The 15,221-nt window shown below is 43.6% G+C and overlaps 1 protein-coding gene across 1 annotated transcript in view; it reads left to right on the plus strand.

The window, feature by feature from the left end:
• Nucleotides 1–1,176: 1,176 nt before the first annotated feature.
• The window catches only part of LOC139555234 (solute carrier family 45 member 4-like), a 65,192-nt gene continuing 51,147 nt past the window's right edge, over nucleotides 1,177–15,221 (plus strand). The window contains exon 1 of the mRNA XM_071368858.1: nucleotides 1,177–1,289. The gene's annotated coding sequence lies outside the window, so the exon portion shown is untranslated. The remainder of the gene's footprint in view (nucleotides 1,290–15,221) is intronic.

Below are 15,221 nucleotides of genomic sequence, written 5' to 3' on the forward strand. Positions count from 1 at the left end.
CGACCGCAGCACAGCCATGGCTAAATAAGTAAAAACCCACGCTCTCTTCTGTACAATTGCTTTATTGTGACATTTCAATCAACACTAGTCTCCAAATTAGCAATATGCATGTGTAAGGTGATTATGACGCAATTTATAATCAAAGCACATTCTTAAATAGCATATTTCATTCTGTCAAATAGGCCAGTTAATTATACAGTAAAAGCAACCAAGTTTGTTTGTTGACCAGTTTTTCAAAATACATTTGTACCTCTAGCTTTTACTCTTCAGCATAGTACAGTACAACTGATACACCTGTAGTATTCTAACTTAAAGCAGTACAATCGGAAAGAGTGTAGGAGTAGTGGTGGAATATAGTGTGCTAATTGAGAGGTCTAGCTTTTGATACCCTCAGCGACAATGTCACATACCTCACTCTGAGTGTGTTTGAGCTGAGTAAACAAACCAAGCAGCCCACAGTCAGCTCAGCTCCATACCTGAAAAGTTACCCATCACATACTTGAGAATACCTTCCCCCCCATAATAGCCTAGTTGCATCACAGTTAATTCTGAGCCTACAGATAAAACTAACAGCACCTTGTATCGTTATAATTATAGAATATCTGTCATTATAGAATATCTATCATTATAGAATATCATTATAGAATATCTATCATTATAGAATATCTATCATTATAGAATATCATTATAGAATATCTATCATTATAGAATATCATTATAGAATATCTATCATTATAGAATATCTATCATTATAGAATAGACTATCTAGCCTATAAAGCATATGTATCACTAAACTTCAAGGCAAGGAGAGAACAACAAAATGACATGGATGATTGTGGATGTCTTGTTGTTTGGTATTACTCTAACAAGTACTTGACATCTGCTATATTTACTTGCGTCGTGTGAGTCTATATTTACTGCATCGTGTGAGTCTATATTTACTGCAACGTCCAGGTTCATGTCAGGGAAGTGGTGTGGAGGACATTGAAATCAGATGTAAATCGCCCTTTGCTGTTTTGCGCTGAGATGCAAAACAAAAGGGTAGAGAGAGCCTGCGGTAGGTTTTCTCTTCTGCTGATTACCCAAGTGCCTCGAGGGTGGCGATGCACTGGGTATTTCTTTGCTTTCCAGAAAAGTGTGCTAACCTAACCATGATGCTTTGTTTGTCTTTGGCAGGTGCCAAGACTCCTCTTTTCAAAGAGTACTAGGAGTACGACGTCTTTGGAACCACTGCTGTTGCATGCAGTCGTCTGCAGAGGTTACTGTATGAAGCTTTTAAGGCCTTTTTGGTGAGTCTGTCTGGGTGTTTTTTATAACTCATTCGTTTTTAGACAATTCAGGTTAGATACCAGATCTAGACCATGTAGATAGACACACACACACGCCCATATACACACTCACACATACACACATACATACACACACACACATACACACATAGATATACACACATACACACATACATACAGTACATATACACACATACACACATACATATACACACATACATATACACACATACACACAGTACATATACACACATACATATACACACATACATACAGTGGGGCAAAAAAGTATTTAGTCAGCCACCAATTGTGCAAGTTCTCCCACTTAAAAAGATGAGAGAGGCCTGTAATTTTCATCATAGGTACACTTCAACTATGACAGACAAAATGAGAAAAAGAAATCCAGAAAATCACATTGTAGGATTTTTAATGAATTTATTTGCAAATTATGGTGGAAAATATGTGGCTGACTAAATACTTTTTTGCCCCACTTTATACACAAACCCATAAACACCCTCTTACACACTCTCCTGACCTGGAACTGTAGTGATGCGGGGTGTGCCGGTCCGGTCTGGTTTCAGCTCGGCCGTCATGAAGTGAAACCTTTACTTCCCATTAATGCTATTGATTTCTAAACACTCCTGCTGACTCAGCAGCCGGTCTCGCACCGCGGCAAAGAGATGGCACGAGCCAAGCAACCACAGACCCTTGTTCTTGATTCGTTGCAGACTTTCTATGTTGCGTCACCAACCCTGAATAAAGCCTCAACGACACATGACAGAAAGGTTACTGTCAGAGCTTCAGCTACTAAAGTGGAAGTGTTCTTCCACAACCCCAGAAGTCACTGGACTGCACTCTCACACAACTTGTCCCTCCAGCACTTTGTGTTCCTCATTGCAGCTTAAAACAGCTGATTAAACCTTTCTGGCTGACTGCTCGATGTGGAGGCATGAGAAATCCTCCTAAATGGGCGAAATAAGTCTCTTTAAAAACAATGATACGTTTAGTTTTAGGCTATCTTGTCTTTGGTTGTATGCTTCTGACAAGGTCTAATTATTTTATTTTAAATTGACAATGCGTTTAGAAATGGTAGCCCTAATCCCAGGCCTATAGTTTTATTTTTTTGCTTAACTTGTTGTGGGAGACATTGGATATTAGGGCATATAATATCCAATGTAATAAAATGTGGGAAAAGGGAAGGGGTTTGAATACTTTCCGAATGCACTGTAAATCAGGCTAAAATAGTTTGTTGTTTGTCTGTGTTCAATTGTTGATGTCACAGTGATTGTTGATGGAGAGCAGACCTGACTCTGGCCACGCGGACACATTGTCGTAGCTCTAAATCAACATCAGGTGACATGCATGCAGCATGATGCTACTGAGGTTTAATAATAGCCCTGGTTCTAATGTAGAGGTCAGATACACTCTGCTCCTGTCCTGTTAGCAAAGTGTCTTCATTTTCTATTCTATTCTATTATAGTTATCATCCTATACTGAACAAAATTATAAACGCAACAAACGCAAGTGTTGGTCCCATGTTTCATGAGCTGAAATTAAAGATCCAAGAAATGTTCCATATTCACAAATTTGTTTACATCCCTGATAGTGAGCATTTCTCCTTTGCCAAAATAATCCATCCACCTGACAGGTGTGGCATATCAAGAAGCTGATTAAACATGATCCTTACACATGTGCACCTTGTGCTGGGGACAATAATAGGCCACTCTAAAATGTGCAGTTTTGTCACACAACACAATGCCACAGATGTCTGAAGTTTTGAGGGAGCGTGCAATTGGCATGCTGACTGCAGGAATGTCCACCAGAGCTGTTGCCAGAGAATTGAATGTTTATTTCTCTACCATAAGCCGTTTTAGAGAATTTGGCACTACGTCCAACCGGCTTCGCAGCGGTAGACCACGTGTATGGCGTTGTGTGGCCGAGCGTTTTGCTGATGTTAATGTTGTGAACAGAGTGCCCCATGATGGCGATGTTATGGGCAGGCATAAGCAACTGACAACGAACACAATTGCATTTTTTCAATGAAAATTTGAATGCACGGAAGTACTGTGACGAGATCCTAAGAAATAGATGTTTTATATAGTGTAGTCTGGAGGAATAGATGAACAGGAGAAGCAGGTGAGTGATGGCTGAAAGGGGATGCAGCTGGCTGATTACAGCTGCCACACGTGGGCATTATTGGACCGGTCATACAATAGAATAGTTGCTGTTGCTTACATTTTTTTGAACTGACTTTCTAAACATTTTATAACGGGCACCAGCGGGTTCTTTAGATCGGTAGGGTAGTATTGTTTTCATATGGTAGTATAATATGAAATGGTACTACGGTATTCTAAAATGTTGGTATCATAAGTACAGTATCATGATGTTTTGGTACCGTGATATTACCGTGGTACCCGGAACGCCGTGCAACACTACTTAGGATGGCCTCTTGGGCTAGTGGCTGGATGCTCTCTCTCTCTCTCCCTCCACTCAGTCTCTTTCTCCCCGTCTCTCTCTCCCTCCACTCACTCTCTTTCTCACTGTCTCTCTCTCCCTCCACTCACTCTCTTTCTCCCCGTCTCTCGCTCTTGATTAACTTGTTTTTCCCTCTCTCCGCGCCATGCAGCCTGCTCACAAGGTAGCCAGAGCTGCAGTTATATTACCAGTTACATTAGCAGTTACATTAGCAGTTATATTACCAGTTACATTAGCAGTTATATTAGCAGTTACATTAGCAGTTACATTAGCAGTTATATTAGCAGTTATATTAGCAGTTACATTAGCAGTTATATTAGCAGTTACATTAGCAGTTATATTAGCAGTTATATTACCAGTTACATTAGCAGTTACATTAGTAGTTACATTACCAGTTACATTACCAGTTACATTACCAGTTACATTAGCAGTTATATTAGCAGTTATATTACCAGTTACATTAGCAGTTACATTACCAGTTACATTACCAGTTATATTACCAGTTATATTACCAGTTACATTACCAGTTACATTGCCGCATCACAACACAAGCTCAGCCAGTCCAGCTCCTATGTAGCCTGCCTTGCAGCAGAAGGAGGATTCTGACTCAACTGAATGGGAAAGTCTAAGATGAGAGACTGCACTACGTGTTGTTCCTGTCTGCGCTCAACCTTGATTCAGGTTGTCTGGTAGTTCTCTGGTAGTCAGGGCTGTGATGTTTGTCAGCTCTTTGACTCTTGTTTTTGTGACTAAACAGACCTGACTGCTGCCTGTTGTTGCCGCGGGCTGTAATGTCTGTCTGAGATGCCGGTCTACCTGTGTACCCACCGTAGTGGACCACAATAGGTCTAGGTCCTCTTCACGCCATTCTTGTGCTCTGTTGTCTGTCTAAAAACAATTATCATGTGCTTTCACCCATGGAATTAGCTGTCAGGGGGTCAAAGGTTAGGGGGGTAGGATGACCTGAAATATTCTGCTTTTACAAAATGTGATGCTGTTTTCAAATGAAACACAATACCTCGCTCTTGTTAAAGCTTTTAGAATTGATTTGTTTTTTTTTAGAATTGGCATAGGGATAGGGAGGGCGAACTCAAACAAGGACATATCTACAGGGTGCAGTGGGTTTTTATTGCTTCTGCTTCTCAAGGCGCTAGACTTTCATTTCCCCAGATGATTCATGGGTGTGTCTGTTGAGGTGATACCTGAGTATTGTTGATACCTGAGTATTGTTGATGATCAGTCACTAGATTGATTCATGGGTGTGTCTGGTGAGGTGATAACTGAGTATTGTTGATGATCAGTCACTAGATTGATTCATGGGTGTGTCTGGTGAGGTGATAACTGAGTATTGTTGATGATCAGTCACTAGATTGATTCATGGGTGTGTCTGGTGAGGTGATAACTGAGTATTGTTGATGATCAGTCACTAAATTGATTCATGGCTCTGTGTCGTTCTCAATGGAGACAGACTGCTCAGGTTTTTTTGTTTTTGTATTCTCATGCCCCTCTTGAAATGAGAGAAGCAGGAGGTTTGCTCCCCTTTCTCCCTCCCTCGACCCCTCTCTCCCATAATGTGTCTCCACTCCAACCCAGGTAACTCACTCAGAAGCTTGGGTGACAGGACTTGGCAGTGGTTCAAGAACAACATTAAGGCAGCAGCCATCTAGTGAGTGAGAACATCTCCTCTCAGACAACAAATGCAGTGTGGCTGGTTTGGTATGAAAGGTTTCCTTGTAGTGTTTACCTGGGCCAGATCTATTTGGATAGGGTTGATATGAGATGCCACCATCTTGACACACAGGTGGGTCATTGTTCATTTGTGATGATGTAGAGAATGGAGACTTTACAAGATAAGCTTAACATTACTGGTTTTGTTTGTCATTCATTTGAATGTGCAATTGTTAGTGAGATATGATAACCATAATAGTTTTTGTGTTGTGCATTGTCAACTGTCTATGGTTTAGATTAAGAGTAGATATGTGATGATGACATAGCCTAGTTTACACACAGATACCTGAACATAGAAATAGAGTCTACACTGAGTATACCAAACATAAGGAACACCTTCCTAATATTGAGTTGCATGGAAAGAGCAGGTGTTCTTAATGTTTTGTATACTCATTATAGTTCTAGTGTGATTGTGACGTCTGCCAGGTTTGTCATGGAACATCTTATGGCGAGCACCAGAGCAGCATACTCTGTTGAGGACTGATTTCAAGGAATTAAATATGTATGAGTTTGTCAAATCTCTCCTTCCGCCACAAACAGTTTAGCCAGTTGTGTACTGCTACTGTGAACTGTACTGTATGATGATGGAATTCAACAGGTTTGTTTTAGTCACTCGTGGGCTTGGTTTTATAATAACCTGACCTTGGTTGATTGGCTAGATTTATGGAAGTATAAAATTATAGGCCTTCAGAAAGTATTCATACCCCTTGACTTATTCCACATGTTGTTGTGTTACAGCCTGATTTCAAAATTGATTAAATATATTTTTTCCTCACCCATCTACACACAATACCCATAATGACAAAGTGAAAACATGTTTTTATAATTTTATGCAATGATTTTAAAGAAAAATGAAATACAGAACTAGATCTAAATATTCACACCCAATTGATGTTAGAATCACCTTTGGCAGTCTCTAAGAGCTTTGCACACCTGGATTGTACAATATTTGCACATTATTCTTTAAAAAAGCTCTGTCAAGTAGGTTGTTGATCATTGCTAGACAGACATTTTTAAGTCTTGTCATAGATTTTCAAGCCGATTTCAGTCAACTGTAACTAGGCCACTCAGGAACATTCAATGTCTTCTTGGTAACTCCAGTGTAGATTTTGCCTTGTGTTTTAGGTTATTGTTCTGCTGAAAGGTGAATTTATCTCCTAGTGTCTGTTGGAAAGCAGACAACCAAGTTTTCCTCTAGAATTTTGCCTGTGCTTAGCTCTATTCCGTTTCTTTTCATCCTAAAAAAAACTCCCTAGTCCTTGCCGATGACAAGGATACCCATAACATCATGAAAATATGAAGTGTTGTACTCAGTGATGTGTTGTGTTGGATTTGCAAATAGGATGCATGTTTTGGAATATCTGAGCAGTTTCCTTCCTCTTCGGCAACTGAGACAAGAAGGACACCTGTAGCTTTGTAGTGACTGGGTGTATTGATACACCATCCAAAGTAAAATTAATAACAGAAAAAGAAGGCAGACGGGCACCGAGGCATTCAGTTACTGGTCAAGTGAACGTTAGAATGGGCAAAACACCAAAGCGACTTTAAGTCACCGGCAGTCCTGTGGGCGAAAACGGCTCGTTGATGAGAGGTCGAAGGAGAATGGCAAGAATCGTGCTAGCAGGCGGGCCACAAACAGGGAAATGATGGAGCAGTACCTACTGCCCCACAGTACCTACTGCCCCCATAGTACCTATTTCCCCTACAGTACCTACTGCCCCTACATTACCTATTTCCCCTATTTCCCCTACACTACCTACTGTCCCTACAGTACCTACTGCCCTACAGTACCTACTTTCCCTACTCCCCCTACAGTACCTACTGCCCCTACTGCCCTACAGTACCTACTGCCCTACAGTACCTATTTCCCCTATTGCCCCTACAGTACCTACTGCCCTACAGTACCTACTTCCCCTACTCCCCCTACAGTGCCTACTGCCCCTACAGTACCTACTGCCCTACAGTACCTACTGCCCTACAGCACCTACTTCCCCTACTCCCCCTACAGCACCTACTGCCCTACAGTACCTATTTCCCCTATTTCCCCTACAGCACCTACTGCCCTACAGCACCTACTGCCCTACAGTACCTATTTCCCCTATTGCCCCTACAGTACCTACTGCCCTACAGTACCTACTGCCCTACAGCACCTACTGCCCTGCAGTACCTATGGCCCCTACAGTACCTACTGCCCTACAGTACCTGCTTCCCCTACAGTACCTGCTGCCCCTACAGTACCTGCTGCCCCTACAGTACCTACTGCCCCTACAGTACCTACAGCCCCTATAGTACCTACTGCCCCTATAGTACCTACTTCCCCTAAAGTGCCTACCTCCCCTACAGTACCTACTGCCCTTATAGTACCTACAGTACCTACTGCCCCTACAGTACCTACAGTACCTACTGCCCTACAGTACCTACAGTACCTACTGCCCCTACAGTACCTACAGTACCTGCTGCCCCTATAATACCTACAGTAACTGCTGCCCCTATAGTACCTACAGTACCTACTGCCCCTACAGTACCTACAGTACCTACTGCCCCTACAGTACCTACAGTACCTACTGCCCTACTGTCCCTACAGCACCTACTGTCCCTACAGTACCTACAGCACCTACTGCCCCTACAGCACCTACTGCCCCTATAGTACCTACAGTACCTGCTGCCGCTACATTACCTACAGTACCTACAGTACCTACTGCCCTACAGTACCTACTGCCCCTACAGTACCTACAGTAGCTGCTGCCCCTACAGTACCTACAGTACCTGCTGCCCCTATAGTACCTACAGTACCTACTGCCCCTACAGTACCTACAGTACCTGCTGCCCCTATAGTACCTACAGTACCTACAGTAACTACTGCCCCTACAGTACCTGCTGCCCCTATAGTACCTACAGTACCTACAGTACCTGCTGCCCATATAGTACCTACAGTACCTACTGCCCCTACAGTACCTACAGTAGCTGCTGCCCCTACAGTACCTACAGTACCTGCTGCCCCTATAGTACCTACAGTACCTACAGTAACTACTGCCCCTACAGTACCTGCTGCCCCTATAGTACCTACAGTACCTGCTGCCCCTATAGTACCTACAGTACCTACTGCCCCTACAGTACCTATACTATGGCCTATTAACAGCATCAGTCAGTGTCTGTCTGTCTGTCTGCTCATTGTGCTGTGTGTGTCCTGTGTGGAGCATGCCACGAACGCTGGGATTAAACAGAGCGGAGGGTATTTGCATAGGGAAATAAAGGGTTATCTATAGCTAAAGTTCCTTGAGTTGATGTCACCACCAGGCTCTGGGAAAACCAATTAAGGCACCATACTGAATAGCCAGGATGAGATGGGGGAAGTTAGCCTACATTGAATGGTGCATGCAATAACACCACTTTAGTGTTAATCTGTAGTCACGCTATGTATCTATTATATGTTGGTTTAAGGCAGGCTTCGTGAGACTGCCGCAGGGCTGTTGCATTTGTTGTTGTAAATAATAGCCTATTCTATTCTACAAATAGGCTGCAGTTGATTCTTGCGTCCGTGTGTGGGTACTGTACGTGTGTGTGTGGCAGTTAGGTCAACCCAAACTGGAGATTTCGCTTTGGCCTCATGAGAAGTGCTGGTGTATATATCAGGAGCTCCCAGATCAGACTATGGAGTGGCTGTTCACACACTCTGTCCAGACTAGTGTGTCCTCACTAGGAGCGGCGGGGTCTACGCCTAACTCCCAGAGGTGGGACCAAATCATTGTTTTACAAGTCACAAGTATCAAATCAAAGTGTAGTACCTACCTCTGCACTCGCGCACGCAAGTAAGTCTCAAGTCTTAGCAATCAAGTCCCAAGTCAAGACAGGCAAGTCTGAGTCAAGTCTCAAGTCAAGACCGACAAGTATCAAGTCAAGTCTCAAATCCTAAACTTTGAGTTTCGAGTCCTAAACAAGTCATAATGTGCTCTTCACCAAATGTAATACCATTTCATATTTTTAGCAAGAGTAATAGTTAGTATATTACATTTACGCAAATCATGAATGCTTTCAAAAATATATTTATTACTTTCCAAATAAACGTTATATTTCCATGGAAATACATGGGTAGCCATGAGAAAGACCCCCCCCCATATCGATCGACTATTGAGGATCGCTATGGGGCGCAATCGGGCGATGTAGGCTTGTACACAATCGCCCAACCTTAACACACACATACACACACACACTGTGTCAACTATGTCAATAGTTTTAGGAACAGCAGTAACATCAGGCAGGATTTAGGCTACCAACTGCCTAGCCAGTTGTAGCTCAATCTTGGGTGCAATGATCACGTTCCCGCACTGACTGACTGTGTGGAGGCTCATTGATTTAACGTTAAGTTAGCCAACATGCTACACTGGCAAAGTTACGAATGATATAGCTGTTGGCTATATTAGCCACGACTTACCGTTCTTTGTGCAGCTTCAAATGTCGAAAAAGGTTGGAAGTTGTTGCGCCTCCGTCTGTAATTTTCTTCCCGCATGTTTTGCAAGTTGCAATCCGTTTTTTGTTGATACAGCGTCATCTTTATATCTGAAAATAATAATTTTGGGGTGCCATCTTTCCAAGGGCTCCATCTGAATTCACCCGCCGACATTCCTCTGCACTGCCACACACAACTTTTTCTCTGGCACAATTTGATTGGCTGCTGTCCGATTCAAACTGTAATCCGTTAAATGAAGAGTTGATGCGCTGCACACTTTTTTAATAGCATCATTTTTAATATTTGGGCTCGGGGAGGGTATCAAGTCAGGTCAAGTCATAAGGCTCAAGTCCAAGTCAAGTCACGAGTCATTGGTGTTAAAGTCAAAGTCGAGTTGCAAGTCATCATATTTGTGACTCGAGTCCAAGTCATGTGACTCGAGTCCACACCTCTGCTAACTCCTAGTGTTGTTTTTAGCCTCCATTTTTTTCTGCTTTGTCACTTCTGAACGTGGTTGTTATGTTGTTGTTAGGGGAAGACGGCTGCATCCCCGAGCCTGGCGGGCCTGCTTGTTTTTAAGAGAGGGTTTGCATGTTCACGTTTCAGTGCAATCGATCACTCTGCGTGTACTGTGTGTGTAACTCCAGGGTCAGGGCTGTCAGCTAGACAGGACCTTCCTCCCTGTTTCCTTTCCTAACTGAAGTACTGTGGTGTAGGAGTTTTTCGAGGTGGAGTCCATTGTTAGTTGTGGGCTGAGTTAGTTTAGTAGTTACAGTCAGTTTACTGTGGTCTTAATCAAGATCACCAACATCGCACCACTGAGAGGGATCTATGAAAGGGATTTTGTTGGATGTTTTCCTGTGTGTTATTTCTATGGTCTTTGAATATCACTCTCATTTTGCTCCAGGGCCTTTCCTTCAGTAGTGATACAGGGCCTTTCCTTCAGTAGTGATACAGGGCCTTTCCTTCAGTAGTGATACAGGGCCTTTCCTTCAGTAGTGCTCCAGGGCCTTTCCTTCAGTACTGATACAGGGCCTTTCCTTCAGTAGTGCTCCAGGGCCTTTCCTTCAGTAGTGCTCCAGGGCCTTTCCTTCAGTAGTGCTCCAGGGCCTTTCCTTCAGTAGTGATCCAGGGCCTTTCCTTCAGTAGTGATCCAGGGCCTTTCCTTCAGTAGTGATCCAGGGCCTTTCCTTCAGTAGTGATCCAGGGCCTTTCCTTCAGTAGTGATCCAGGGCCTTTCCTTCAGTAGTGATCCAGGGCCTTTCCTTCAGTAGTGATTCCATCTCTTTGCTGTGGTTGATCACAGCAACTTAGGCACACACCACTAAGGGGTCGAAGAGCCTGACGAGGCCTACATTCCCCTTTTCCTTCGATTGATTTGTTAATGATTTATTTGTGCATGACAGGTTGTAGGCCAATTTTACAAGACTTGTGTTTATGACTTATTCTGTTTCCTTTTGGGGGAAACAGAATAAGGCGAGAGGGGGATTTATGAACCGTTTTCATGAGGGCCTCAACGAGCTTCCCTGACCAACACCCCAGGGAGGCATTGCAGAGATATACTGTATGTTATTTTTACCAAATTTCATGAAAAAGCAACTCCCAAGAATGGACCTCAGAGAAATATAGCTGTGGTCCTTTCTTGGGTGTAGCAGTCTTCTGCCCTAATGTTTGGAAGACTTCTATTAGCCTGTCCATTTACTCAGACAAGCACTCCATTCTCACAGAGACCTTTGGTAGGATCGGCATAGCTGCATAAATTACCAACACCACTTGAGAACGTGCTTCATTTTCTTGTCTTACACTTGAACTGGTCTCCTATATTTTAAGTTTTAAGAATATGGATTGTTGACGCAGCAGTTGGTCCCATTGCTCTATGTGAGCTAAATCCACCATTATAAATCACAAGGCAGGGTTGTTGTTGACACGTCGGACCTCAAGCTGCTAAAACTGCAGACTTACTGATCCACATAGCACATTGTGACTGCTTTAATTACTCCCCACCCCTGTGTGTGGGGGTGGGGTGGGTGGGTGTGTGGGGTGTATGCAGTGTCTCCGGACATGAGTGTGTGTGTATGGTCGTGTGTGCGAGAGAGAGAGTGTGTGTGTGTGTTCTGGTGAGTGGGAGGGGGATTTGTCATACTCCCTGTTAATGTTGGCACACGTGGACGCCCTCTGTCCCAGCCTCACGGCCCCACCCACTCTCCCACTGCAGCAACACTGCTGCAGGAGTGCTACACACAAACACACACACACACATACACACAACCTGATCCACTTTGTTTACAGTCCTACTGTATTATCAGGCTACCGTGGGAGAGTGAGTCTCAACAAATCCATCTGCTGCCACTTCCCTAAGCAAATCTGCATCTTGTCTGAGCTGGAGATGAAATGAATACTGTAATGAGTACGCACAGTAGGCTACACGTCGCCATGGTGTTCTCAGAGTTGATGAGATGCCTAGCCATCAAGGGAGGGAATGGGACTAAGAAATACAATAACTAGTCTATGACTATGAAACAAAAAAACTGAGCATCCTAAATTGGTTTTAATTTCATGATGTAAAAAATACATATTATCAGAACTTTTCCCTGACCTTGAGAGATGTGGTATACTGTGACCTGACCTTGAGAGATTTGGTATACTGTGACCTGACCTAGAGAGATTTGGTATACTGTGCCCTGACCTTGAGAGATTTGGTATACTGTGACCTGACCTTGAGAGATGTGGTATACTGTGACCTGACCTTGAGAGATGTGGTATGCTGTGACCTGACCATGAGAGATGTGGTATGCTGTGATCTGACCTTGAGAGATGTGGTATGCTGTGACCTGACCTTGAGAGATGTGGTATGCTGTGACCTGACCTTGAGAGATGTGGTATGCTGTGACCTGACCTTGAGAGATTTGGTATGCTGTGATCTGACCTTAAGATATTTGGTATACTGTGACCTGACCTTGAGAGATGTGGTATACTGTGACCTGACCTTGAGAGATGTGGTATGCTGTGACCTGACCTAGAGAGATGTGGTATACTGTGACCTGACCTTGAGAGATGTGGTATGCTGTGACCTGACCTAGAGAGATGTGGCATGCTGTGACCTGATCTAGAGAGATGTGGTATGCTGTGACCTGACCTTGAGATGTTTGGTATGCTGTGACCTGACCTAGAGAGATGTGGCATGCTGTGATCTGACCTTGAGAGATGTGGTATGCTGTGACCTGATCTAGAGAGATGTGGTATGCTGTGACCTGACCTTGAGATATTTGGTATGCTGTGACCTGACCTAGAGATATGTGGTATGCTGTGATCTGACCTTGAGAGATGTGGTATGCTGTGACCTGATCTAGAGAGATGTGGCATGCTGTGACCTGACCTTGAGATATTTGGTATGCTGTGACCTGACCTAGAGATATGTGGTATGCTGTGATCTGACCTAGAGAGATGTGGTATGCTGTGACCTGACCTTGAGATATTTGGTATGCTGTGACCTGACCTAGAGAGATGTGGCATGCTGTGATCTGACCTTGAGAGATGTGGTATGCTGTGACCTGATCTAGAGAGATGTGGTATGCTGTGACCTGACCTTGAGATATTTGGTATGCTGTGACCTGACCTAGAGATATGTGGTATGCTGTGATCTGACCTTGAGATATTTGGTATGCTGTGACCTGACCTTGAGATATTTGGTATGCTGTGACCTGACCTAGAGAGATGTGGCATGCTGTGATCTGACCTTGAGAGATGTGGTATGCTGTGACCTGACCTAGAGAGATGTGGTATACTGTGATCTGACCTTGAGAGATGTGGTATGCTGTGACCTGATCTAGAGAGATGTGGCATGCTGTGACCTGATCTAGAGAGATGTGGTATGTGTCACGCCCTGACCTTAGTTATCTTTGTTTTCTGTATTATTTTGGTTAGGTCAGGGTGTGACAGGGGGGATGTTTGTGTATTTGTCTCGTCTTGGGTGGTTGTATGGTATAGGGGGTTTTGGGTAGAGTGTATGGGTTTGTGTTGAGTGTAGGTGTCTAGGTATGTCTATGGTTGCCTGAATGGTTCTCAATCAGAGACAGCTGTCATTCATTGTCTCTGATTGGGAGCCATATTTAAGGCAGCCATAGGCATTAGGCTATTGTGGGTAATTGTCTATGTGTAGTGTTTAGTGTCAGCACTATTTGTTTGAATAGCTTCACGGTCGTCTGTTTGTTGTTTTTGTTCGTTTGTTTCGTCTTCATAATAAAGAAGATGTCTTTCTATCACGCTGCGCCTTGGTCCACTCTGCCTCATTACGACGATCGTGACAGTATGCTGTGACCTGACCTAGAGATATGTGGTATGCTGTGATCTGACCTTGAGAGATGTGGTATGCTGTGACCTGATCTAGAGAGATGTGGTATGCTGTGACCTGACCTTGAGATATGTGGTATACTGTGACCTGATCTAGAGAGAAGTGGTATGCGGGGCAGGGAGTTGTAAATGGCTCTGTGATCAGAAGGTTAAAGCAACTCACCCCCCTAAGCCGACCATCTAACCTCGGTAGCTCAGCAAATATCAATAATTTCTATGGACTGTCAGTGAGTCACCAAGCTTAAAAATGGCCGCCATGCAACACGGTCCAATAATTCAGATGGCTCATGGAGGAATTGATCAATGGGTATACAGCCTGACTGTCCTCATCAAAGCCATTGAAATGCATGCGAGTACAAGGACAACAATTCAAATATAAATGGAAAATCCTGAGTAAGGCGTCACCAGTCCGCCCAGCTCTCCCTGGGTGTGTTGTGGTTGGTGGTTATTTGTGCCCCTGTCCTCCCCCTGCCTGCCTGGTTAGTTAGCTGGCCTCCTGACTCCTCAGTATGCCCAGTGTAATCCATATCTGGGCCTCTATTTGGGTCAGTCAAGTAGTAACACACATTCACGTATATAAACACACACACACAGACACAGACACAGACACAGACACACATGTACACAAACACGCACACACACACGCACATGTACACAAACACGCACACACACACACACACGTATACAAACACACACACGTATAGGCTACATACTTACAAGTACAAACAGCTTCTAGAGGTGCCATGATAATGAGTGCCTAAGGATAAACGGTATCCTATCTTGTTCTATAGACATTATCATCACACTGATCTTAATTCCCCCCTGAGAGAGCATGAAATTACAACTTCTGTTTTATAGCTGCACATGAGAACAAATGTTTATCCCTAGAGTTGAGTAACATAGGCAGTTATAGTATTTGAACTTGTATGAAT

Source organism: Salvelinus alpinus, chromosome 26 (genome assembly GCF_045679555.1).
Source record: "Salvelinus alpinus chromosome 26, SLU_Salpinus.1, whole genome shotgun sequence".
NCBI lineage: Eukaryota > Metazoa > Chordata > Actinopteri > Salmoniformes > Salmonidae > Salvelinus > Salvelinus alpinus.